Source organism: Balaenoptera physalus, assembly GCF_965194825.1.
Source record: "Balaenoptera physalus genome assembly, chromosome: 9".
Taxonomy (NCBI): domain Eukaryota; kingdom Metazoa; phylum Chordata; class Mammalia; order Artiodactyla; family Balaenopteridae; genus Balaenoptera; species Balaenoptera physalus.
In genome coordinates, this window is record NC_138888.1 from 62,619,660 (window position 1) to 62,644,527 (window position 24,868).

Consider the following 24,868-nt stretch of genomic DNA (forward strand, 5'->3'; position numbering starts at 1 on the left):
TTCTAGTTCACCTGGCTTTTTCTTACTGTTAGTGCTGGGTACGCACCCTTTCCAGCAGTGTTTACCCTAAGTAGAGTAAGAATCCTTCAGTTGATGAGTTTTAATTCTTGGGGAAAAGTTTTGTATCACACTAACCCAATAATAATTAAAGTTCAGAATTTATTTTCCAAGTGTCTACTTAATTTTGTCATGGAAAGTATGATTATAATTTGTTCTTCAGTGATATTATATAAATACGAAATAATTTAAAATGCTCTAGGATGTTACAAAACTAGGAAGGAGCATCAGAGTTTGGATATTTACATGACTATAACTAAACCAGTGGTCACTAAGAACTCTGAAAGAATATTCCAGCTCAAATACTCTACACAACTTCCATTCAGTTCTTCCTCATGGGACATGATTTTCTAAAATATTTGACGGCAAGTTCATTGTCAATGGACATTGTTATTTCAGTTCACCTCTACAAATATTTATTGAATACCCACCATGTATTAGTTGGGGAGCTAGACACTAGGACTACAAAGATAAGTAAGCAAACCAGTTTCAGAGTAATCCAGTGGGTGAAACATATATAAACATATCAGGCCAATGTGATGTTGTAAGGTCACAATATGGTACAGATAAGCCTGCACATTATACCAATACAGAGAAAGAGTATGTATCCCAGACTGAGGTAGAAGAGATGCCTATTAGAGAAAAATGACAGCTATGCTCAGTCTTGAACCAACAGTCTACAAGTAAGCAAAATAAAACAGCAATGAATCTTTTTTCCTTTGATTATTTGGAAAAGTTTATCCTTAAAACTGTAAAGTATTGGAGAAACATTAAGGCCATGGGGAAACATGAATATACCCCATTTTTGTTTAATGATTTTTATTTAAAATCTACTATAATTATACATCATAGACATTTCTTATATCCTGTGGTTTAGGCTCAAATTTTTAATTTCCTGACATAGAAATTCTCAATTCCTTAATCTGCCTTACACTATAATCTATATAGTCAGGAGTAACTAAGACTCTAATGTTGCACTTTAAATATATGTGCTTTAAAAGCTTCCTTCTTGGTTTCTGTCTTAGTGAGAAATTAATCAATCTCAGGTCTCACATGTTTAAAGCATTCCATCATTAGGAAGTCTCAAGGATGAACATATATCATACCATAGATAAGGAGCCTACCAAAACAAGCATTTATTGAAGTCTTTTGTCATGGTTGGGAAACAATTTCCCATGAATTTCTTACATTTCTGCACATCTTATGAAAGAAGCAGTGGCTGCTTTTGTTCTGAACTATTTTTAAAAGATGTTTGTAAAGCAAACAGCTCAGAAATAGCATCTCCTTCTACAGCAAAGGGAGGCATACTTGCCATCCATTATAAAAGAATTGCATTCCTTAAGTTCAGGGTCCCTTTCTTGTAATGTTTAGGTATCATATGTTCTGATTTGTGTTGCTTGTGGAAATTGGGGCTCAGGGAACCAATACAAAAAAGCTGATACACTTGCTACTGCTATTGCTGAAAAATAAATTATCCTTCATCTCTGATCCAGGAGTCTAACGTCTTCTAAAAGCATCCATGAATCTGTGGCAGGCTTTTATGTCAGCATGCAAGCAGGGTAACATCTCAGGCCCTTCAGAGTTTTTGATAATGTTTGTGATGAGGATGGGATGCTTACAGAGACATGGATTTCTTTCTGGAAAATGAAGGATGAGGACCTCACAGGTCCATTAATGGGATTCAAGAAAAGTCTGTGGGAATCAGTAGTAAATTACATGGTCAACTGAGCAATAAATGGCCCTCCACTTTTTTGTCTGTTAATGAAGAGGAATTGAGGAGGTTACCGCAGGCTAAGTAACAGGAAATAGGTAAATACAGATGTCAAAATGCTGCTCTGTTGTGAATTTTCCTCTAGGTGAAAGGACAGTCTTGCCAATCTGGCCACCAGCCTCTGATCTGCCGCACTAGTTACAACTTCGTACTAAGATTTGTACTGGGTAAGCAGACAGTTTCTCTCCACTTCAGACAATAGTTAGAGAGATGCACACACACATGGAGTGTGAAAGGGAGAACTCCATGACCAGAAACCAGGTAAATCATTAGAACTTTGGTTCACATGGGAAAGAAGGAGGCATGGGGCACATTTCTTATTAAGGAATAATGACAAGTAGTGGGTTGTCTTATGGCTAAACCTCTCCTTCGTTCTAGCATGCCAAACTCAGATCCACTTGGAAGTGACAGTAAAATCTCTCAGTTTTTTACAGTGGGTTCTGGCAGCTCTAAAGGAGCTTTAGCTCTCTTGAGGAGATTTTCCCGAGATAGAAAAACTCCTGTGGAAAACCATAGATGAAGCCTTGCCTAGTATGTGAGCTCTTACTGTCCTGGATTGAGTTTAGAATTCTGATGGAGTTGACCCACCACAGAATGAGAAAGAGACCCAAAGAAATCTAGATAAATCCTTGAGGTCACCACCACTGTGTAGGAAAACTTTCCCAGCCCTGATACTGATACTATCAAGAACTTAAGAGATGTCATCTAGACAATGGGGAGGCTAATGCCCGGAATTAAGGTGGATTCCTTAAAGAAGGTCACCACTGTGCTGCCAAGACTGAGTCAGCCAGAAGTTGCAAGCCCAGGGCCCTAGCAAAAAAGTAATGTGGCTATGCTTTCTGAGTCTAGGAATTCCCAAGGCTGAAATAGATGGTGTCAGCCATGAGGACCTTGCTCCCCCATACAGAGTATTGGATGGGTCAAAATTTGTTCAAAGTTCATTTGGTTATCCCATGAGCCATCATCACATCACTTGAAAGTACACATGAAGCCTCTCTCTTTCCCTGCTCCCTGATTCCTCTCTTCTCCTATCCTTTGACTTATACTTTAAAGAGAATCACGATCAGAGGCCAAGGTATCCTTATGCCCAACGGGGATCAAAGGACACAGGTACCCACCTGAGTATGCTGGAAAATTTCAGGAAGGAGAAGGAATCAAACTTTTATGGGTATGTTGGATACGGATGCCCAGTTGCTCTCCCACTTGGATTTATAGAACACTCAGATTCAGCTAATGAGGTTTAGGATTCACAGTGGGAAAGACAAGCCAACACGATCTTGTGGAGACAGACCTTTGGGCCAATTAAATGTACCATTTTGTTGTTTCAATATCTGAGAGTATAGCAGGAATTCACATTTTATATGCTCATATTTTATCATCCATTAAGTGCCTGAAAAGGTGATCACAACTGGGGCAGGCCACATGTAGTGAAGTGCTAATGCAACATGTAAATCACTTTCCAATCTTTTCCCTGTTTCTTCCCATAAACAGTACAAAATCCGTAGAGGAGAAAAGGAAACCACAGCTCTGATTACAGACTTGAAGACAACATGGGTAGGAGGAGACACAGAATCTTAATACAATAGCCCTGTGTGGCCAGTGAAAAAGACTAGAAATGAAAGCTCAGAATGGATTATTTCCAACTGCTCATGTAACTGAACCCACTGCACAGAGGAAACATTTGCTATACTACCTTGGACTGTGTCAGTGACTTCTGGGGACAAAGACCAACTCACATTCATGTGTCACGGCCACCAATATACATTTGTAGTAACCCCTCAAATTACTACTGGTTATCTCCAGAGGTAGCCAAATTCCTCTGCCATTTGCCATCGATAGATGGGTAGTATGATTGCCTCTACCTTTTATAGTACAAAGCTTTAACTATTTAATGATACTCTGTTGATGACAAAGTCAGAGGCTTCTGTTAGCAAGGTCTTGACTGTGGTGTCACACACTCCCATAGGACGGGATAGCTGATGAGCCCTCACAAAACTCAGGGCTTTGCTTGTTAAATAAAGTTTCATGGGATTACATGGGCAGATTCACAATAGTCAATCCCTCTGGCAGTCAAAAAAAAACAAAAAAACAAAAAACACCCAAAACAAATCTGCTGTGTATTCAACTCCAACCAACAAAAAAGATGCCAGAATCTTACTGAAATGTTTGAGTACTGGTAACAGTATGTGTATCACCTGGACTTTCTACTTGGACCTTTACATTGGCTAGTATAAACACTAGCACCCTTTGAGTGAGGACCAAACAAATACATTGTGTTGGAAGTTTTCCAATAGGCTGTGGCATGCTCTCTGTATTTGGAGCCCCACATCATGAATAAAGCTATGAGATACAAGTCTCTGTGACCAATACTTTTGCTGACTAGAGCCTCTGGAAAAGGGAGGCAGCCTCCATTCGTAGGTTCTTTTGGGGGTTTTGGACTGGTCATCTCCCTAATCTGCAGGGCACACCCCTACCAGGTACACTTCTTTTGAAAAGCAGCTATTAGCCTGCTATTGAGCTCTTGTCAAAACTGAACTCCCGACCCATGGAGGTCTGGTGACTGTCCAGCCTGCTCTTTTCATTTGGGGATGGGTCAACTCAGATCCAATGACTCAATGTGAGAAAGGGTCCTACAGACCTCACGTACAGACCTACCTGGAAATGGAAATGGTATATTTAAGCTTTCAGTTTGCCTGGCTCCAGTGGCATCTTAGTTTTACAGGAAAAAACGGCTCTCCCAAACTGTTGCAAGCGTCCTAAATTTAACTCTTTGCTGAATCTGCCATCCCCAGCCAGACAACTCTTACCATGATTTGATCTACAGTCCCCTTAATCTTAGCAAGAAATGTACTGGAACTAGCAGAAGATGGCCCCAGCTCCTGCATTTCCCTTGTGAAATACCTGTCAACACTTCTGGATGTCTTTCCTGCTTCCATTTCTGTAACTACTGCTTAGCCATTCGGTGGGATAGGCAAATGCCACCAGGCTGCTGATGTAGACAAATAGAGCAAGTTAGATTAACTGCCCTCATGCAGTCACTCCAAAGCAAGGACTACAATCAATTATTCATGCCTAACTTAGAGGGTAAAATCTCAGACCCCTTATGGGTCTTGAAAATCAGCAGAAATTGGTTACTGAAATAGCTCAGTTGTCTCTTACAGGTTAAGGCAGTGAAGCCATCGTTAACACTAACAGTCCTATGTCCCTATGTATCATACAGTCATACTTAATAAATGTTCACCATCAGAGTAAATAGAGTACAGAGATTTAAATTATGTGTTTAAATTTAAATATGTTTTGTTAAAGTAGTTTGTAAACTTTTAATTATTGAATAGATATCACATATATTGTCCACTGCCTTCATTTCTTCTTTCTCCTTTACATTCTGTTCCTTTGAATGTTACTTGAAGATTTAGGTTTCTTAAAAGACAAACTTGATATTTCAAACGTATATTAAAAGTGGATAATTAGTTACATATCCATTAGAAAAATTACCCTAGGACCTACAAGGAGTGAATCAACCATTAGGTTCATTAGTATGAGACTATTTATGTCAGTTCATATTAATAAATAGTCGCATTGTCAAAAAATCTTTGTCAGAGTTAGAATTAATATGGGAAGCAATGGAAACATATGCTTTTTTAAGAATATAGATTATTTTTGTGCCAAGACTTAGCCATGACACACCTCCATCCATTTTGGCAAGGCATTTTATGATTAAGCTGTAGTCTTTTTGATTTTTCTCTGGACAACCTTGTTCAGCAACATGTTTGTTCTTATCTGTCTCTCCAGTTATATTGTAAGCTGCTTGAGATCAGAACCTATATCACGTTTGTCCTTGTGTCTATGGTCACCACTTCAGTTCTTGCCATGTACTAGGCCCTCAATAAGTGGAGGCTGATTTACACTCCAAAGAAATTAGGTCAAGGGAGTCTTAGAGATGTAGTTCTCCTTTCAGTTAAATCTGCATCTTAATTGCTTTAGAGAAGGCCAGTTCCTGAGACCAGGTTTCTTCCTCAGCTTTTAAACCAGCCACCCAGCAGTCCAAGATGGCAGATTTCCCTAACTTCCATCAACCCAGGCACCCTTAGATAATGCAGTATCGTTCTAGACAATGTAGTTGAGATATCAATCTATATTACCATTTTACTCTTCTTAGATGTCATGACAGTGATGAGTCACCATCACCAAACAATACATTTGAATGTTTCTTTATTTTACCCAGTAATGATGACAGTTCCCCATTGATTTAGTCATTCACTTTCACTGATTTCTCTGGCCATCAGTGAAGAGAAAACTAAAAGTGCCAGGACTTTCAACTGTGAACTTGAAACTTGGTGACACAAATGTATCTTCTCTGACCACCTGAGCTATTCACAAACTATGGTGACAAAAAACCCCGAACACGTGTATGCACTAACTTTCTCTATGGTGGCAAAATACTGAATATGCATAGAGGTGAAACTATAAGAAACTGTAAGTTTATTTCCACTGTTTTGATTACTGAAACAAAAATCTGTTTTAAGGTATATTTTCCAGTGAACCTTCTATTAAACATTAAAATGGAACTGTCCATGACATATGATTACCATGAAAGAAATGTGTATCTTATTATCCCTTATTAGAATTTATAATGCCAATTAAACAAAATTATTAAACAAAATATTAAATTATTAAAGATTAAACAAAAATATTAAAAGATTTTTAGGTGGACCAATGACAATTAAAATGTTTAAATATTTTAAATATTTCCCAAGTTTTAACCTGAAGGTGGGAAAGAGTAAGCAGAAAATCTTTTTTTCAACTATGATGGTTATGGGACCTAGGCATTTCCTGAGGAAGCACAGACTTTTATTTCATTTCATTTTGGGTTTTCTTTCATGTTAAACTGATTTCTCCCTTATTACCTTCCTAAAATAAAATAAGGGGGAAAACTAATGTTTATTTTACAAAAAGATATTCAGGATGAAGTCAGGAGACTTGGATTCTAATTCTGTTTCTATTAACTACTTAGGAACCTTGAGTAAATTATTAGTAAAATGATGGGAATGGAATGCGCTTTACATCTTCTAATTGATACCTAAATTCTGTGATTCTTTCTAGTAAGAGCCAAGCATTCCATTTGCAGCTAAATGAGGAAGAGTGAATTTCACAGTCAATCACATGTAAAATCAGAGAATCTAAATGTTTCTTTTCTGTAGGAATTTTCATTGTACACTAGAGTTGATCTTATGAGAGTATCACTTTGACAACATTGTTGTAAAACTTTGGTTGAATCATCATGCTAGTTTTGAAAAATTCATTTTGCTTATTTGCTCTTTGAGAATGCTTTTCGTTAAATAGTCCTTGCACTATAGAATAAAGTTAGAAAACAAAGTCATTTGTAAACATCTATGTAATCATTTGCTACTTACAAGAACAATTTCAGGATTATTTTGAATTCATAAAATTTGCAGCATTTTGTAATATACAGACTCATGAGTTTGTAAATAAAATGCAAATATCCATAGATATTGAATAATAATATATCCAGAAATGTAAACAGGAAAATACAAGAAATATATATTAAGCTATGAAAATATTTTGTGTCGTTATCCCTTGACCAAATTTTCTTGCCTTCATAAGACACGAAATCACTTGGCTCTTTATCTAATATTGTAATTATAGGTGTGTGTGAGTACGTGTGTTTTCTTTCAAGGTTTTGCTTTTAAACTTGTTTAGAATTTTATTTAGGTCAATTAGTTCACATAAAATAGTTTGCCTATAATCCCCAAGTTTTACTGAATAAAATCAATGAGCCAGGGCTTCCCTGGTGGCGCAGCGGTTGAGAATCTGTCTGCCAATGCAGGGGACATGGGTTCGAGCCCTGGTCTGGCTGGGAAGATCCCACATGCCGCGGAGCAACTAGGCCCGTGCGCCACAACTACTGAGCCTGCGCGTCTGGAGCCTGTGCTCCGCAACAAGAGAGGCCACGATAGTGAGAGGCCCGCGCACCGCGATGAAGAGTGGCCCCCACTTGCCGCAACTAAAGGAAGCCCTCGCACAGAAACGAAGACCCAACACAGCCATAAATAAATAAATAAATAAAATTAAAAACAAACAAAAAATCAATGAGCCACTTCATTAAAAAAAATCTGTATTTTTATTGCTGTAATTAAGGAGACATTTCTTAAAATCCAAGTTGGAAAACAGCTGTTATCCCACATACCAAAATAATACAGCTTGTATTTAGTTAGCTTTACTTGAGTAAAGAATTTAAGCAAGTATCCACAGGTATGTATCCTTTCTATCTCTCCCTTCTTGCCTGCTTTCTCTTCCTAGGCACTCTTCCCTCTCTCTCTTCACTACGCACAAGCCAAAATACGGTTTTACGTGGAACATTCAACTAATAGCAGTCTATTAGTGAAATAATCTATATCATTTCCACAATTTTTAATTTCTCTTTACCAATTTTTGATTCCTCTTTACCATTGTAAACGTTTAATTTCAACCCACCCCATCCTCTTATGAGAACTGTAAGATGCAACTTAAAGAAATGCAAAGATATGCCGTTCAAATATTGGTATGCCTTGTCTCCCCATGTGCTATACTTAACTGTTTTGGCAGAGACTTAATAATGACAATGGCATTAAGTTTAGGCAGATCTTCCTGAGTTCCAGCTCACCAAGAGTTCTTAACAGAAATCCTGCCACTGTTTATGGCAGACTGATTATTTGCATTCTCAGAGACAAATCTAAGGCCATTTGAATGTTGCACATTTTATGAGCATACATCCTTACAAAAGGTATACACTTCTGACATTGTTTAGAATTTGATGTTAATTAGAATTATATTAGCATATACTGCTTTGAACTTATCATTAACACAATTATGGGCAATAATTGATCAAAGCCAGCGTTGTACTTGCTTTCCCTTTTGTTTAATGGAAATGTATCTTTTCCAATACAGCTTCATAATTGTTGGACATATTGCATATAGTAAGCATTCCACTGTTATCCGAAAGGTAAACGTATTTAGAGAAGAAAATTAAATGATCTTTTGATTCAGCTCATAACTTACCTACTCTCTATCGACCTGATATGACCATGTGTGCATATTTGCAGTAATTACAAGTTTAAATACTTCGCTTGAATATCCTTCATAGTGAAGCACTAAATTTAACCAACTAAAATTTCTGAATTTAGAAAACCAATAATAAAGTCATTATTCACAGCCTCTCCTGATTTTAGATGCAGCTCAAAAACATTTACTGAAAACCATCCCTTGCCAGTGACTTGCTCAATGCATTTCTACCTATGTCTACACAAGAAAGGAGGAATAAAGGCTCGGATACAGTTTGAGTTAAAACAAAATCTTTAAAAATCTTGACATCGGGGAAGGTAAGGTTTTACGACAATCTTCACTCAACAAATTCTCTAGGTAATTGCTCAACTTTCCCTTTCTATTTCTTGTGTAGGCAGAAATGTGTTTGTTTAAGATGAGGAAGCATTCTCTCTCCATCAACTTCAAGAACAAGAATGCCAATTTGATTATTTTCTCAAAATTCTTGAAAAGAATAAAAATAGTATCACCAGGAAATTTATATTCACATACTACATACTCAAATGGGACAGCTTTCAAAGTTTCTAACATCTATTTCTGAATACTCTTATCTGCATTGCTTAGAACTCAAGCCCTATGACCAAGGGTTCTAGAGTGTAACATATGCTGAAATTAATACACTTTCATCACTTCTTTACAAATTAAATCAAAAATTGTGTGTGGGTAGTTTTGTTTTTAAGATTTCAATACACAAGGACTCAGGAGCACACATTTTAGTGTTTAAATCATCTCTCCCTGCATCACTCATCCCCTCATCACCTTGCACATATTCATTCATTGACCACAACCCCCTTTCCTGTCAAACCAACTAGAAATACTAAAACATTAAACATGGTTTCAGAAGAAAGGTCTGCTGCCCTAAGAAAACTTCTACAGAAAGACTGTCTGGGTGCTAAGATACTACACACAACACCTGAAGCACCCATTGAGTGCAGAAGCTTTTTAGTACAACGTTTTCTGACCCTACTCTATCCCTTTCTTAGCCACTAAACCTAAAGAAAAATAAGGGCTTTGGCTGATTGCAAACTCAGAGATTTTAAAGGGTGAGTTTGGTGCTACTCTCCTCTCTTTCAAGAAAAAGCTTCTTTATTCTCAAGAGTTGCTGGGCTTTTGATAGTCTTGTTGCTAAAGCAGATTCATCACCCAGCCGGGTGCACGGTTCTCAACCTGGAATGAAGACCGATTCCGGAGGAACAAGTAAAAATAGGGGCGTTCCCTGTACCCAGCTAAGACGCCTCTAAATGAATCCAACGAATCTGAGCGACGTAAATAGTTGTGCTCTTTAAAGCAACAATAGCAAAAAGTTTAGTCGCAAAAGGTTTGGTTTTTGTCTTTCTTTTTTTCATGCTTGATCATCCCCTAAACAGCCCAGGTGCTAAGAAACACACAAAGTAACTGTACAGAAGCCAGGACCACCGCGCGTCTGTGGCAGTTTTCTGAGGTGACTGTCAGAAAAAGCTGAGAAGGTACCACCGTTTCGAGGGAATGAGGTCAGAATTCACCGACAGAACCGTTTCCCCTGCGAAGGAATACGGCGGGACGGTGGGGCTCCGCAGCCGGGCTTTGGAAAAGGAGGGAAGGTGGGTCAGGGGCGGACTTTGTGGGGAAGGCTTTGTCAGCGCGAAACCGGGCACAGGGTGGCAGATGCGGGCGTCTGCGGGCTTCCAGAAGCGGGAAATCAGCAGGGGGAGATGCGGAGACGGTGAGGGCTGAGGGGGCGCTGATGGGGTGACGGGAGGGTCAGGGCCATCCACGGCTGCTGCGAAAGTGGGAGCTCGGGGGCTGGAAGGTGAGGCGGGACCGCGAGCTGCCCCAGCTGTCCCCCGGGAGAGAGAGGGGTTGCCAGCAGGTGGACTTGAAATCAAAAAGCGCCCCGGGGATCACGGAGCAGTGCCCTCCCGAGACCCTGCCTGGAGGTTGAAGAAGCACAGCAGGTGGTTTGGGGATTACCCCCCCCCCCCCAACGCCAAAGAGGTTATCTCCGCTTGCTGCCTGGGCGCCCGGCCCCCTGCGCTCTCCAGGCTACTTACCGGTCCGGGGAGGAAGGCGCCATCCGGGAGCGCGTAAGGGCTGCGCGGCGCAGGCGGCCGGCAGGGCCGAGCGGTGGCGGCGGCGCTGTCCTAGGAGAGGGACTGGAGCCGGGGGACGCCGAGGCGGCGACAGCGGCGGCGGGGGCGCGGGGAGCAGCGGGCGGGGAGGGCGGAGGATCCCGAGCTGCTGCGCGGCGCGCGCTCACTTCCCATCTCCAGCTCGGCTGAAGCGGCTACTGCTGCCCGCTCCGCGAGGGAGGGAGGCGAGGGGGAGGGGAGGAGGCACGCGGCAGGGAGGGAGGGAAGCGAAGGGAGGTGGGGGACAGCGAGGGGAGACGGGAGACAGACGCCCAGAGTGGGGAGGAGGAAGGGAGGCGCGCGCGAGCCCCGCAAAGGATCGCACGAGAAAGGCTCGAGGAGATCTCCGTGAGGAGGTGTTGGGTCTCTCCCCCGCCCCCCACCTCCTCTCCCCTCCTTCCCCCTTCGCGCCCTTTCTTTGGGCTCTTCCTCCAGTGGCTCGGGCTGGGGGTGGCCAGGCTCGGCAGCAGCCGGGGCTTCAGCGCGCCGGTAAGAGTGCTGAGGCCGCGAGGCGGCCGCGCCAGCTCCCAGCGCCGCCGGCCTCAGGCACCTGTGCGCACACACACCGCCGCCCGCCCCTTTGCGGCGGCTCCCCGGCTCGGATCTGCTGGCCGTCGCCTTGCCTCGCTCTCCTTTCTGGTCAGATTATGATCATGCATGTGCATCCATGACATCTGTGTACCCCCCCCCCCAATTGCTATTTGCTTCCCCGGGTGCTTTTTGGCACAGGGTGTCCGGCCAGAAGGAGCCGCCGGCGGGAAGCTCAGTGCAGGCAACCATCGCCAGCTCCTTGGAGCAGTTGCTTGGGCACGGGTGGCGGTGTTTGCTTGCCTCCCGGGTTGACCAACTAACGCGGTAAAATAATAATAATAATAATAATAATAATAATAATATTAGTAATCCTATGACTCGATTGCTTGGGACCATTCTCGGTGATCTAGGAAGGTTTCTGTATGAAGGGCACAGGGGCAGTCTATTGCCCTCTGTCCTGGCTCTCCTCCTCCCTTTTCTCAATATCCTAAAAAATCAGGACACGACTTAGCCAGTTTAATCGAAACATTTCTCATTTTGTTATAATTGCAGAGCTTTTCGTTTTCTCCAGATTCTCTTAAGATTGGCCTTGCTTTCTTGTTAGGATTTGCTTGGCTTTATTAGACTGTGAATCAGTCCTGTTTAATCGCAAACTACAAAGACTCCTATGAAAATACTGTATTTAGCGCCTGTTCACTCATAAGATTGAGGGGGTGAATCCACACATTCGGTAAATATAAAAACAACTGGACATTATTGACTGATTTCCGTGAACGATATTTTGTTTCATAATATTCACGTGTTAGTTGAAGATAAGCAGGGAGCAGGTAGATTATCTGTATAAAAGATATGACTAGAAAAAAAAGTTTAGTAAAACTCTCCTCAAATAATGTAACACGTAAAGTGACAGATTTACTCCCTGTGGAAAGTTTCTTATTTTGTTTGTTCATATGTATTTAAATTATTAGGCTTTCAGTTACTTAAGAGTCGTCTTTTAAATGCCAAAAGAATCTTATCCATTAGAATAAATGAAATAGGCATTTTATTTTACCTAAGCTGTTTTACAATTATAACAAATGTACTCATGTTAAAATAGTTTCACACTCAATTGTAAATGCAGTATGGAGAAACATTTTTAACGCAATAAGGCATACCCAAATATTGATGAAAAGTCTCTAGCTTTTCCCATATACATTCATATGAGAAAAAAAATGTTGGTGATAAAGTAGTACTGGATGGTCTACGTATTCTCAACTTACTAGAATCTGTCCTGCAGAGTTTATCTGCTAATCAAAATATTTGTTTTCTCATTTATCTGATAATCTGAATGAGAGAAGCGCCTCCTCATTAAGGGAACAAGAGATATCAAACTCTCCTAACACACCTCAGCTTTAAAAAGCGTGTTACTGTCTCCAGATGTTCACTGTTGTACCATGCAAATTTGCCATATGCTATTCTTTCATAGAAGACCATAGAAAGGAAACGGTTGGTGAAGACTTACAGCTCATTTGACTCTCTAAGCCTTCTCAGTTGTGTCTGTATTACAGAAGTGAGCAGTGCATTTTTCAAATACTAGTAGCCATTTGAGCAAAGAGTGGTTACCGAGAATTAAATCTCTATTTTCTTACCCCTGTTTAGGATATTCCCGATTCCTCCCTTGCTAAGGTAATTCAACTTGGAAAATTTCTATTATTTTCCTCCTATATTTGATTATCAAACTATAATAGCAATATCTGTATAGTCTGCTTTCATGCTTGTAAAAGGTAAAAAAAAAAAAAAAAAAAAAAAGCAAACTAAAATGCTTTAAAGCCAAACAAAAGAAGGGGAGACATACAGAGCACAGCAAGACCAGGTTCTAACTCCTTACTCCCCATCCACTTGGCCCACCAGAGACAAGAATAGGATGATAAAAATGGAACGGCCTCCCAGTTCTCCTGCTGGAGGACTTGGATTTCAACTTAAATTCTCAGGCTGGATGAAAACTTTTCTGTCACCTCTACCACAGCATTCTTTTCCTTTTGTATTTCCTTCCCTTTCTACATCTTTATTAGTGTTGCATTGCGCTATTACATTGTTTCATTGAATTACATGTTGCTTTACAACCTAGGAAGCCAAGTAAATAAGTAAAATACAAAGCTTCCTTTTAAACACAGACTTGTATTTACTTAGTTGAAAACAAATTCTCACATTAAAATTTTCTGAAATTAGAAAGATTGAAAACTCTGTCTTTGAACAAGTACTGCGCTGGTGTCAAAGATTGGTTAGCAAAGAAAATATAATTTATCTATTTATTGAACACATATTTAGTAAGCACCCCTTGTGGGCAGGCACCATGTTAGGCTCCAGGGATACCACAGTGAAGAAAATTGGTAACTGTGCCCTTGTGAAGCTTAGAGTCTAGTGATCCAGTAAAAGTGTTTTATCACTAAGAAAGGTGTTATGATGATTATGATAAATTTTAAGCCCAAGGAAGAAATATTCATTCATTAAATTATAGACATCAACAAGATTAAGGGTAAAGGAATGCAGACCCTTTGTAAATCCCAGATGGCTATTTTCCCCCTCTCCTTTTCCCAGGAAACTGGAGGAGAAAAATTTAACTCGGTTAATTATGAGTAATAACAAAAAAGAAGAACAGGCACAGTATCAACACAAAAATAATACAAGAAAAGACTTATAGAGGAGCACCAAAATGTACCAAATTGTTGAAAAACACACACCATAACAATGTTGCCATGGAGAAATTGAAAAATTTGTCCTAACATTCTGCCATGAATGTTCATAAGGGCACAATGAAAGAATTGCTTCCGTGAATGAAAACTACAAGGCTTTATGCAAGAACTTGGTTGGGCAAGGTTGAAGCCACAATAGGAGCCGATGACCGAAAGCTGGTAAAACTTAGGAAAAAGGTGAAGCTAAAATTAAAACCATCACAAATTAAGACTTAATACGGAAGAATACACACAGAGGTAAACACAGTAAGGGAAAGAGGGCAAAAAATAAGAAAGTCTAGTAAAATGAACTGAAAATTAAGAAATGAACAGGATTAGAGAGAATATGAAAAATAGAGAAGACAGGCAAAGGTAATCCAACACGTACATAATTAGAGAAGTTGAAGAAGAAAATATAAATAATGGAAAAGAATAAATCTTTAACGTTATTAAAGAAAAACTTCTTGAAGTGAAAGCCTTGAAATTTCATTTTTAAAGGACACAATGATCACTAAAGGAAATTGTCACCACCAAGATGTATCCTAGTACAGTAACTAGATTTTAAATATAATAAAAATATATTTTGGGTATACAGGCAAAAACAAACAATAACGTATAAAGGAAAATATTGAGATTGGCCTCACTATAACATTCATAGCAGAATAGAGCCATCCAGTATCAATGGAGGAAAGCCCACAAGATACCAAAGCCCACAAGATACCAGCATGAGAGTTAAATCTTTTTCTATTTAGCCAGTCCTTCAAATATCATAGGTGTAAACAAAGTTTTGAACATGCAAGAACTAAGGGAATATTTTCCTCATGAACCTGTCTTCAGAATAGAGAATGGAATTTAGCTTTCTAAGAGATAAATGGAAGAGATATCTTGGATCAAGGACTGGCTGTGAGCATTGAATGTATTAACTATTGACCTGAAATATGAGAATGTAAGAATTAGAGCAAAATAATAGAATATAGATCTCATAGACCCAGACAATATAATACTAATTTGTCTAAACAGAATTTGGATGAGAAGGGCAAAAAAAGATGAGATATAAAGGCATTGATTGTCTAATGGCTGGAAGTCAAAGAAAATCATTCAAAGGAACAAATAAGTAGTCTAACATATTTAACAATACAAGGATAAACTATAATCAAGATAATATTAAATGCTAATTTTTATCATTACTTATTTTAGCAAACTAACAGATACAGCCTATAATAATGGAAAAATGCAGTTATTTCTAAAGAAATAAAAGTAACAAGGAACAAAATAAAAACCATAAACATTGAGAATACACACATACAGAAATAAATTTTAAAAAATAGACCATAGTGAAGAAATTTTACAAGTTAAAAAGCAAAAACCTAACATAAAGTAATATGGCAGAACTAAGAGTAAACATACCCTTCATATCATTAAATGTGAATAAGATTATCTCATTCTCTATGAAAAAATAGAGATTTTTAGATTGGATCACGAAACAAATAGAATTTTATGTTTTATATCTACAACAAGAGAACTCAGAATGTTTGAAAAATAAAAGGATAGACAAACATATTACAGGCAAATGCACACAAAAAGTAAGTGGGAATTGCAATCTTGATTGGAGACTACATGTCATGCAAACCCAAAACCTGTTAAACAAGACGAAGAAGGATATTCTATGGTTATAGTAATGCGTACTTTCCTATGCATGCAAAACAATTATGAATATCTATGTACCAAATAGTATAGCACCAACATAAGTATATCAGAAATTATAATATATACAAGAAGATAGCATGAAGCCCACTATTAGCAGGAGTCTTAATACTTTTAATACATGAGAGTTCACATGTACAGATAATAAATAAAGATATTAAAGTTTAAATATTGTTTACTTTTTCCAGCTCAACCTGACTTAGGAGCATCAGTGGAAAATCCTAGTTAAAATATTAACTAATAGACCCTAACACATTGAGTGATTAAAAGAACATTAAACGAATACAATGTCATCATCAAGTGTGATTTTTTCCCCAAGAATGTAAGTGTGTTTCTATACTAGAAAAGTCATTAACACACTTCATCACTTCCCTCATCTATAAAATGAAAATAAAACATCAGTACCCACTTTATGGGACTTTTTACAATGATTTTAAGAGTTATGGCACACAACATCTTTAGCAAGGGTGCCTGGAATATAGTTAGCCCTTCATAAATGTTATCTGTTGTGTTTATCAGCTTTCAAAAAATATTAAAAATGACTATGCGGGTGATAATAATATAAATCTTGTTTTCATTTTCTTGAATAACAAACTTGTGCTGATTTATTAATGTTGTGTTCTCATCTTTTGTCCCTTCTTCTCAGGGTTTTCATTATTAGTTTTTAGGTCCTGTGTTCTTTTTGTATTATTATGAAAATACTGCTAAGCATTAAAACCAATTTGCAAATTCTGAGTGTACTGAAAATTATCCATTTAAAAATAATTTTGAATTATAATGCTAATATATGAGTGCATTCTCTCTCTCTTTTTTTTTTAGACTTTATTTTTTAGAGAAGTTTTAGGTTCAGCAAAATTGAACAGAAGGTACAGAGGGTCCCCATATACTTGTGTTCCCTTTTTACACACAATCTCTCTCAATATTTACAGTCTGCACAAGAGTGGTACATTTGTTCCAAATGATGAACCTATGTTGAAGCAGCATTGTCCCAAGTCTATAGTTTACATTAGAGTTCAGTCTTGGTGTTGTGCATTCTGTGGGTTTGACAGATGTATAATGACCTATGTCCACCACTGGAATATCATACAGAGTAATTTCACTGCCCTAAAACTCCTGTGTTCCACCTATTTCTCCCTCCCTCTTCCCTAACCCCTGGCAACCACTGATTTTTTCACTTCCTCCATAGTTTTGCCTTTTCCAGGATGTCATATAGTTGGAATCACACAGTATATGTAGCCTTTTCAGATTGGCTCCTTTCACTTAGTAATACGTGTTTAAGATTCTTTCCTGTCTTTTCATAGCTTTTTTCCCCTATTGAATTCTACTTTTTAAAATATTTAGATTGTCACTAGCTTTTTTTTTGCTAATTTGGGGCTAGTATACCTTATTGTGTGTGTGTGTGTGTGTGTGTGTGCATAATTTTCTGAGTTTTTGCTTCACAGGTGTCTTATAAGAGACATATATTCAGAATGTCTTTTGTAAGATACCATGAAAGTTCTTTTTAGTAGATGAGTTTAACTTTATTTTCATGAAGTATATTATCTATGGATCAACATATTTTACTATGCTTATCCCTTTTTTCTATTTTTCCCTTTTAAATTACTTTTGTTCCATTTTTTATTGGTTTAGCATTTATTTTCCTTTTCATTTTACATTTCTTTTTATTCCTATATTTATTTCTATTCTAGTAGTTATCCTCAAGTTTTTGACATCAACATCTTTGATGTCAAATTAATTGCTATATCAATCACAAAAATTGATCATTGGTAATATTCTACCCCTGAAGAAGACAACATGGCTATCATTTTAACTACTTCAAGACCCCATTTTAATCCATCTCACTTCTTGGCCCATTATAGTTTCATTCATGTTGTTCTATCTTGGAATTTAGTTCTAAATTATTACTAAATCATTTCAGTACCTTTATTCATTTCTTTTTTCCATTTTTATTTATTATACTACTGTTTTCAAAGTCTTTGCTGAAGGAATCTGTGGATACTAATTTCTAAATGTGTGTATATATATATTCAAAATATATATATATTCAAGAGCAAAGATAAAAAAATACTTTCAGATATATGAGTCATTGAAATATGTATATAATGTAGTTTTTATATAATTTTATATGTTATATATAATTAATATATATAATAGTAGTTATATATATATAATGGTTATATAGTTTATATATTTTTATATAATATATGCTATTTATTATTATATGTAATATAAACTATATATACCATTTCAATGGGCCTTGTATAGCTGAAAGGATATTTACCTTATTTCTGCTCTTGAATTATGGAAAAAGAAGTTATTATAATTTATTATTCTAGGTTCACTGTTACATTCCTCAGTTAATGTTAATGATCTACTGATGTCTCGTTTCCAATACTAACACTAGCATGTTAGTCTAACCTTTCTTTATCTTTAAGCAATCTCTCTTTTCTCGTTGTTTACTTGTAGGAATATTTATTTATTTCTATTTGTTCTTCTCAGAAGTGTCACTTTAATGTTTTATACTGTTTGACACTTGGTAGTCTTTTCCCATCTAAAAGTAATTAAATCTTTGGTTCTAGAAAATTATTACCAACAATTTTTAGAACGCTTTCCTGTCTATTTTTTCCATTTTCTTCTTCTGAATTGTCTTAGACAAATGTGAAGAAAGAGTTAATTTAACATCTGTGATTACTCAGTTTTCATATGTCTCCATGTAAACTTGGTTCTATGATTGACCCACAATTTCTTTGAATTGCAGCCCTCAGAAAGATTTTCAAGTTAATGATTAAACATATTCTTTTACACACCTAGAGGAGTGGACTATGCTATTCTACCTCATCAGGATTGCTTTACACAAAAATCAAGATCGGAAATGTGTACCTGGTTTCATTGTTGGGGGTCCTAGGTTTCAGTTATCATGTTTGGTTACTTAGAAGGATATGCCTATGTGACAGGCCCCTAAAAGCCTCAGACATTGAAGACTTGAGTGGATTTCCTTGAGCAGAGATATTTCACACAGGTTACTGTGGTTCACCACAAAGCACATCCTGTTCTGAGACATAGAAAGACTCAATAGATTACACCTGATCTCTCTGGACTACATCCAATGCATATATTTTTCATATTACTTCTACTCTGTATCTGTTCACTGTAATAAGCCTTAACCAGGAGTAAAACTTTTTTGGAATTCTGTGAATCAAACTTGTGTGGTATTGAGACCCCCAAAAACAACAAATGTTGAAACATTTGAATCTAGCCTCTATTTTCTCTCGGACTTCTTTCAAACTTTTAATCTCTTTTTATCCTTGCTGTCATTTGAAATTATTTCTTAATTTAATTTCTAGTTTACCAATTTTCCGTGTAAACAAATCTGGCCATCTATTTATCCTATCTATTGAAAGGTTTTGTTATTGTTTATTTCAATAATTATATTTTCATTAACAAGGTCTTGATTTGGTTCTTTGCAAAATTTTTTGTTCTTTTGCAAAATTGCCTCTTCTTGATTCATAGCCACTTGTGCTTGTTACATCACTTACTATTCTTGCTTCATAGAAATAATTACATACTTTATCTCTGTGTAGACAGTATATATGGGTATTTAAAGTTTTTTTCAGATTATGATGTTATCATTTCCATAAGAATAAATTTGTCTTTTATCGAGAATATTGTCTCTTTTCATAGGTAGGCTATTGTCTGATGGTTGTGATGTAATCTGCTGGAAAATATCTGTGTCTTAATTAATTAATCAATTAACTCGTGGTATACAAATGACAAGATGAGAAGTGTTGGCTTTATGACCATGCAATCTCTAGCTACTTAATGTGGCATCGTTTCACCCTTGACCTTGCAAGGGAGAAGTAGGGAGAAAATAGAGGGAGGAAACTGTGGTTTAACTGTTAACATTGGTTAAGCACCAATGCCATGAATTCAACCACCAGAAAATTTGTGTGTAATTTGCCCTTGCTTATATCTGTATTTTCCTTAACACTTGTATTTCTTATTCATGTAAATTTTCTTTTTGTCTTTTTTTTAGCATTATGCTTTATGAGAGACTATGTAATATATATTAATTTATGTTTATTTAGATCCTTTCTTTCTTTCTTTCTTTCTTTTCTATTAGAGTGTAGTTGCTTTAGAATGTTGTGTTAGTTTCTGCTGCAAAGAGAATCAGTTATATGTATACATATATCCACTCTTTTTTAGTTTTCCTTCCCATTTAGGTCACCACAGATCATTGAATAGAGTTCCCTCTGCTATACAGTAGGTTCTCATTAGTTATCTATTTTATACATAATAGTGTATATATGTCAATCCCAATCTCCCAATTTGTCCCTTGGTAACTGTAAGTTTGTTTTCTACATATTTAGATCCTTTTTGATCTCCAGGAATATATTGAAGCTATTAAAACATCACTATGAACATCTCAATTCCCAGATCTCAGTTTTAATTTTTTGTCCAGCTTCTTGCTTGCCCCAAATTGTATCACTGCTTCAGGCAAATGTGATGTGATGTGATTCGTTTTTGACAAATACCCTGGGGTGAAGACACTTCCTACCATGTTAGTGTGAGCACTGAGTCAGGCCAAATAAAGAAAATCTCTGTGACTGAAACTTTTTGAGGTAGCTGCCAGACAGATCAAATCACTAAAAATTCTCTGGGCATGGGATTCTTCGTGGAGTTCCTACCCAATTTACCTCCTCTAGTGGTTGCTAGGCTGCTGATTTTCACAGCTAGTAAGGTTACAAAGCTTTGGTTTCAAGGCTACTGCAAAGCTGGAGAGAGGGAATTTGGAATAGGAGAAGTTGAAATGGGACAAAACTCTTCTTATGGAGATTCAACCCTTTTTATTCTTTAACAACTGCTCCCCGGATTGGTGCAAGCCTTTGGTTAATTTCTAAAGTTTTAAAAAAGCTGATTTTCACAATTTTTGACTGGGCTTTCATTGCTTATTTTTGTTTGGTGAATGGCTCTAGTAAATACCAACCACTACAGTGAGTGTGTTAGAAGTTACTTGAAAAATCAGTTAAGTCTAGTATATTTCAAATTGTTTTGTCATGCTGACCCTTATCAATATAATTATCGTACAGTCAAATTTATTCATAAATTATGTGTTTCTACTCAGAAAATGATTTCTAGTTTCTAACCAATAGCTAGCAAACATCTCTACTTATATTTTATGTATATTTAGCTGTAATATTAAAATTAGACCATAAACATTAAAATTATCTATTATACCATATTGTTATAATTTCATTTATTTATTTTTTGTGCATCTTTTACACCATTGTAAGAGCATTAAGTCTGAGACTTGTCTGTTATTTTAGAAAGAATGGGGTGTACGTATTCTAACAGTGCACTTATTCACTCTTGAAGGCAGTCATTAATTAAAAAACGGGCAGTGATACAATTTTTCTAACCAATGGCAACAGGCATGTATGTTCAGATATATACACAGAGATAGCAAAAGAGCCCCTATTTCAATATTTGAAAAAAATGTAATATAACCTGCCTGAAAACTTAATGTGCTTACAGTATATAATAAATTTGGATAGGTTGCTTCTTAGTATAGCTTCTTAATATATAACAGATTTAATATCTACTTGAGTCAAGCAGTTGTAGAATTCTTGAAACAACTTCATAAAATCTCAGGTTTCCAAGAAGCACAATTGGGAGTCCTGAGACCATTTTTCTTGTGAAGTCCTCAAAGTGAACACATAGCCATAGGTGTAAATATGAAAACACAGAAAAGGTAAGAAGGGCAAAGTTTTTTAAAATGCTGACATCAGAAGTAGACACTGAAGAGCAACAATTGAAATGACCAATTCAGATGGCATCTTTGTAAATATTACCCAGTCCCCAAAGGTAGAACTAATAGCTCTTTGCTCTGTGTTCCCATATTACTTTTTTCACGACTCTATCTTATTACTAATCACTGCCTTCCTTATAGTGTAAATAAGTTGTTACCTCCCTTATGAGATTGTGAGAACTCCAGAGGAAAAACAAATTTTTAGGCACATTTTTAATGCTCTATCTCTAATAAATATCAGAGGAAGTACTCTAGAAATATTTGTAGCATGGAACAACAAATGGATATGCACTTGATAAAGGTATTTCAATAATTATTTGCTAAAAATTGAGAAGTTTACAGTTTAAAGATTATTTTACAGCTATGAAACTCATGCTTAAAATTTTAAATAATTTTTCCTATGAGTAACCTACTTTTTCTACATGAGTGACTGTAACACTATAGAAAAACATTGTCATTTATAAAAGTATGATATTTGTGGGTGTGAGTGTTGGGTTGACTGGTGGAGGTAATGGTGACCTCTTGTTAACTAATTTCAAAAATGTGGTTTGTGGTTCTGACAAGGTAAAATGAGATATTCACAGAGAAAAATAAGTTTTTAATGAGTATATATTTCTAGAGTCAGAAATATATTATCACTGTAAAAGAAAAGTGTATACAAACTGAAGAATATACAATAGAATTAAATTAAATTATCTCCAAGGCCCTTCCTAAATAATGAATATTTGTTTTATGTCTCCTATATTAAATGAAGACTAAGTTTAGCTTAAAACTGTATTTAGTAGAATTTTTAAGTAGCTAAAATCTATAGGATTCGGGAAAGCAGGGCACTGGAAGAGTGAATTATGTTCTCCTCTAGAAGGTCAGAAATTGACTAACAATTAAATTTAAAGCTACATGAAGCTAGTGATGGGGATGAGGTGGAGGGACTCTAACATGGTTTGGGTAGATCAACAAAGTTGGATTTACTACATTAGGGAAGCAACAGTCCCATTGTATATTAAAATAAATTCTTGGCCAACTGCATTTCAGACTTAGACTTTATTGTAACAACAACACAACAACACAGTGACAAAACTCATAATATACTGAGCTTCCTTTGTATTACCAGTGCTCTGCTAAACATTTACTGCTATCTTCTTTAGTCCTTAGAAGTATCCAATGAAGTTGACATTGGAGAGTAATTCTTGTCTTTCACTTGACAATTTTCTTTACAGCTGAGTAGCTACTCTTTCCAGGAGAAAACAATACTGGAGGGAAAGTTGCTGGTCTCACTTCCATCCTGCCCTTTCACTCACATCTCTTTATGGAAAGAAAAATCATATATCTAAGTAGTGAAACTAGAAGAACTCAGCATGTGTAGGATACAGCCTCTTCTGAGGGTTGCCTGCTTCTCTTGTCCTGTATGGAAAGTACAAATACTGTTCCAACTGCTTTGGTTGGTTGGGAGGAAAGTAATAATGTACCCAATTTTGACTTTAGAATTTAACCAGTGTTTTCTGATCTAGATTACCAAGATTAAAATGGATATTCTGAAGTCTAACTTACTCCTGGGTATAGTTTTTGTTTAGATCTAATTTTAAATAATTAATATAAGTAACTACATTTTTAGAACCAGAAAAACTGAGGCTCAGAGAGATTAAACCATGATTAAGGTCATATAACTTATAAATGGTGAGTTGGTGTTTAAAATAAGGATATTTCTGCACTTTTGTTTTCATATACCCTTTGTTATCCTTCCACTCTCACATCCCTGCCCCTCAGGCCAGTCCTTCTAGGGAGAAAATTGCGGACTATGAACTGTGTAACATGTACCCATATATAAAGTACTGTGAAATTGCCATTTCCAGGGTGTGTTGGCATAAAACTGTAACTATTGTTAAAATATAACCAGATTATAAAATAATTATATGAACATGGTGCCTTTTGTCCAGGTGAACATGCAAATAATTTAGTCAATTTGGGTGGCCTTTCATTATGTTACATAATGAATGAATAAATACATGTACACTGTGTAGACTAGACTGGCTGATTTTCAAGAAATAATATGAATCTCATAATTTGAGTCATATTTGTAGAAAGATAATTTAGCTGCAACTCTTCACAGTGGCTAAAGCGAGACTAGAGTTGCAGCTTTCAGTCCTGTTTCCCACCCTATGGGAATCAACCTAATGCCTCCCCACTGCAGTCTCCAGGAACAGAGAAGGTGGAATCTGGACATGGCTCAAAGCAGCAGAGATTACAGTTTATAAGATATAAGAAGGGACTAGGACCTGCTATCCTTTAGGTAGGGGTAGTGTGTGTCTGACCTGAGGAAGGGGTCAAAGACCTTAGACAATGAGGACAAAGTTGGGGGGGGCATGAAAGGGAGTATTGGAGGAGAGGGAGAGATTAATGTAGCAAAGTCATTTATTAATAGGTAAAGGCTGCAGAATAACTTAGTGCAAATCTAATTTCATCATTTTTTCTCCACCTATAGCATCATTAGCCCACTTTCCACCTTTCCTCCTACCTCACCGGGGAATTCACGAGCCTCTTTCCCGCTGGGGATGGGTTAGGAGGCACAATAGGGTAGTTCTCTGCTCTGGGTTTCAGAATATGTCCACCACCACAACAATAACAAACTAACATTTACTGAGGACTTACACTGTGCAAAATTCTGAGAAGGTCTTCAAGGATTTTATCCTATTTGATCTTCATAAAAACCTTGAGATAGGTGCTATTATTATTATCCTCAGTTTATAGATGAGGCAACTGAGAGAAAGAAAGGTTAAATGACATGTCTAAGATCACATAGCCAATAAGTTGCCTGGTGCCAGGATTCAAATCTTGGGGCGGCCTGATTCCAAGTTCTATATTATTAGCCATTATATATTGCCTCCTCTGGAAGAAGAAATCACTGGGAGAAAATATGGGTTTTTGTAGTTGGAAGTCTTATACTTTGGGATTGTACAAAGTTCTGGAGAGGAGGCAAGTTATGTCAAAGACTGAAGTGAGGAGTGACCTCTTTCTTGATACCACCAATTGAAGACAAGAGCTCTGCCCCATTTTCTGGGACCCTGCATAACCCAAATCAAAA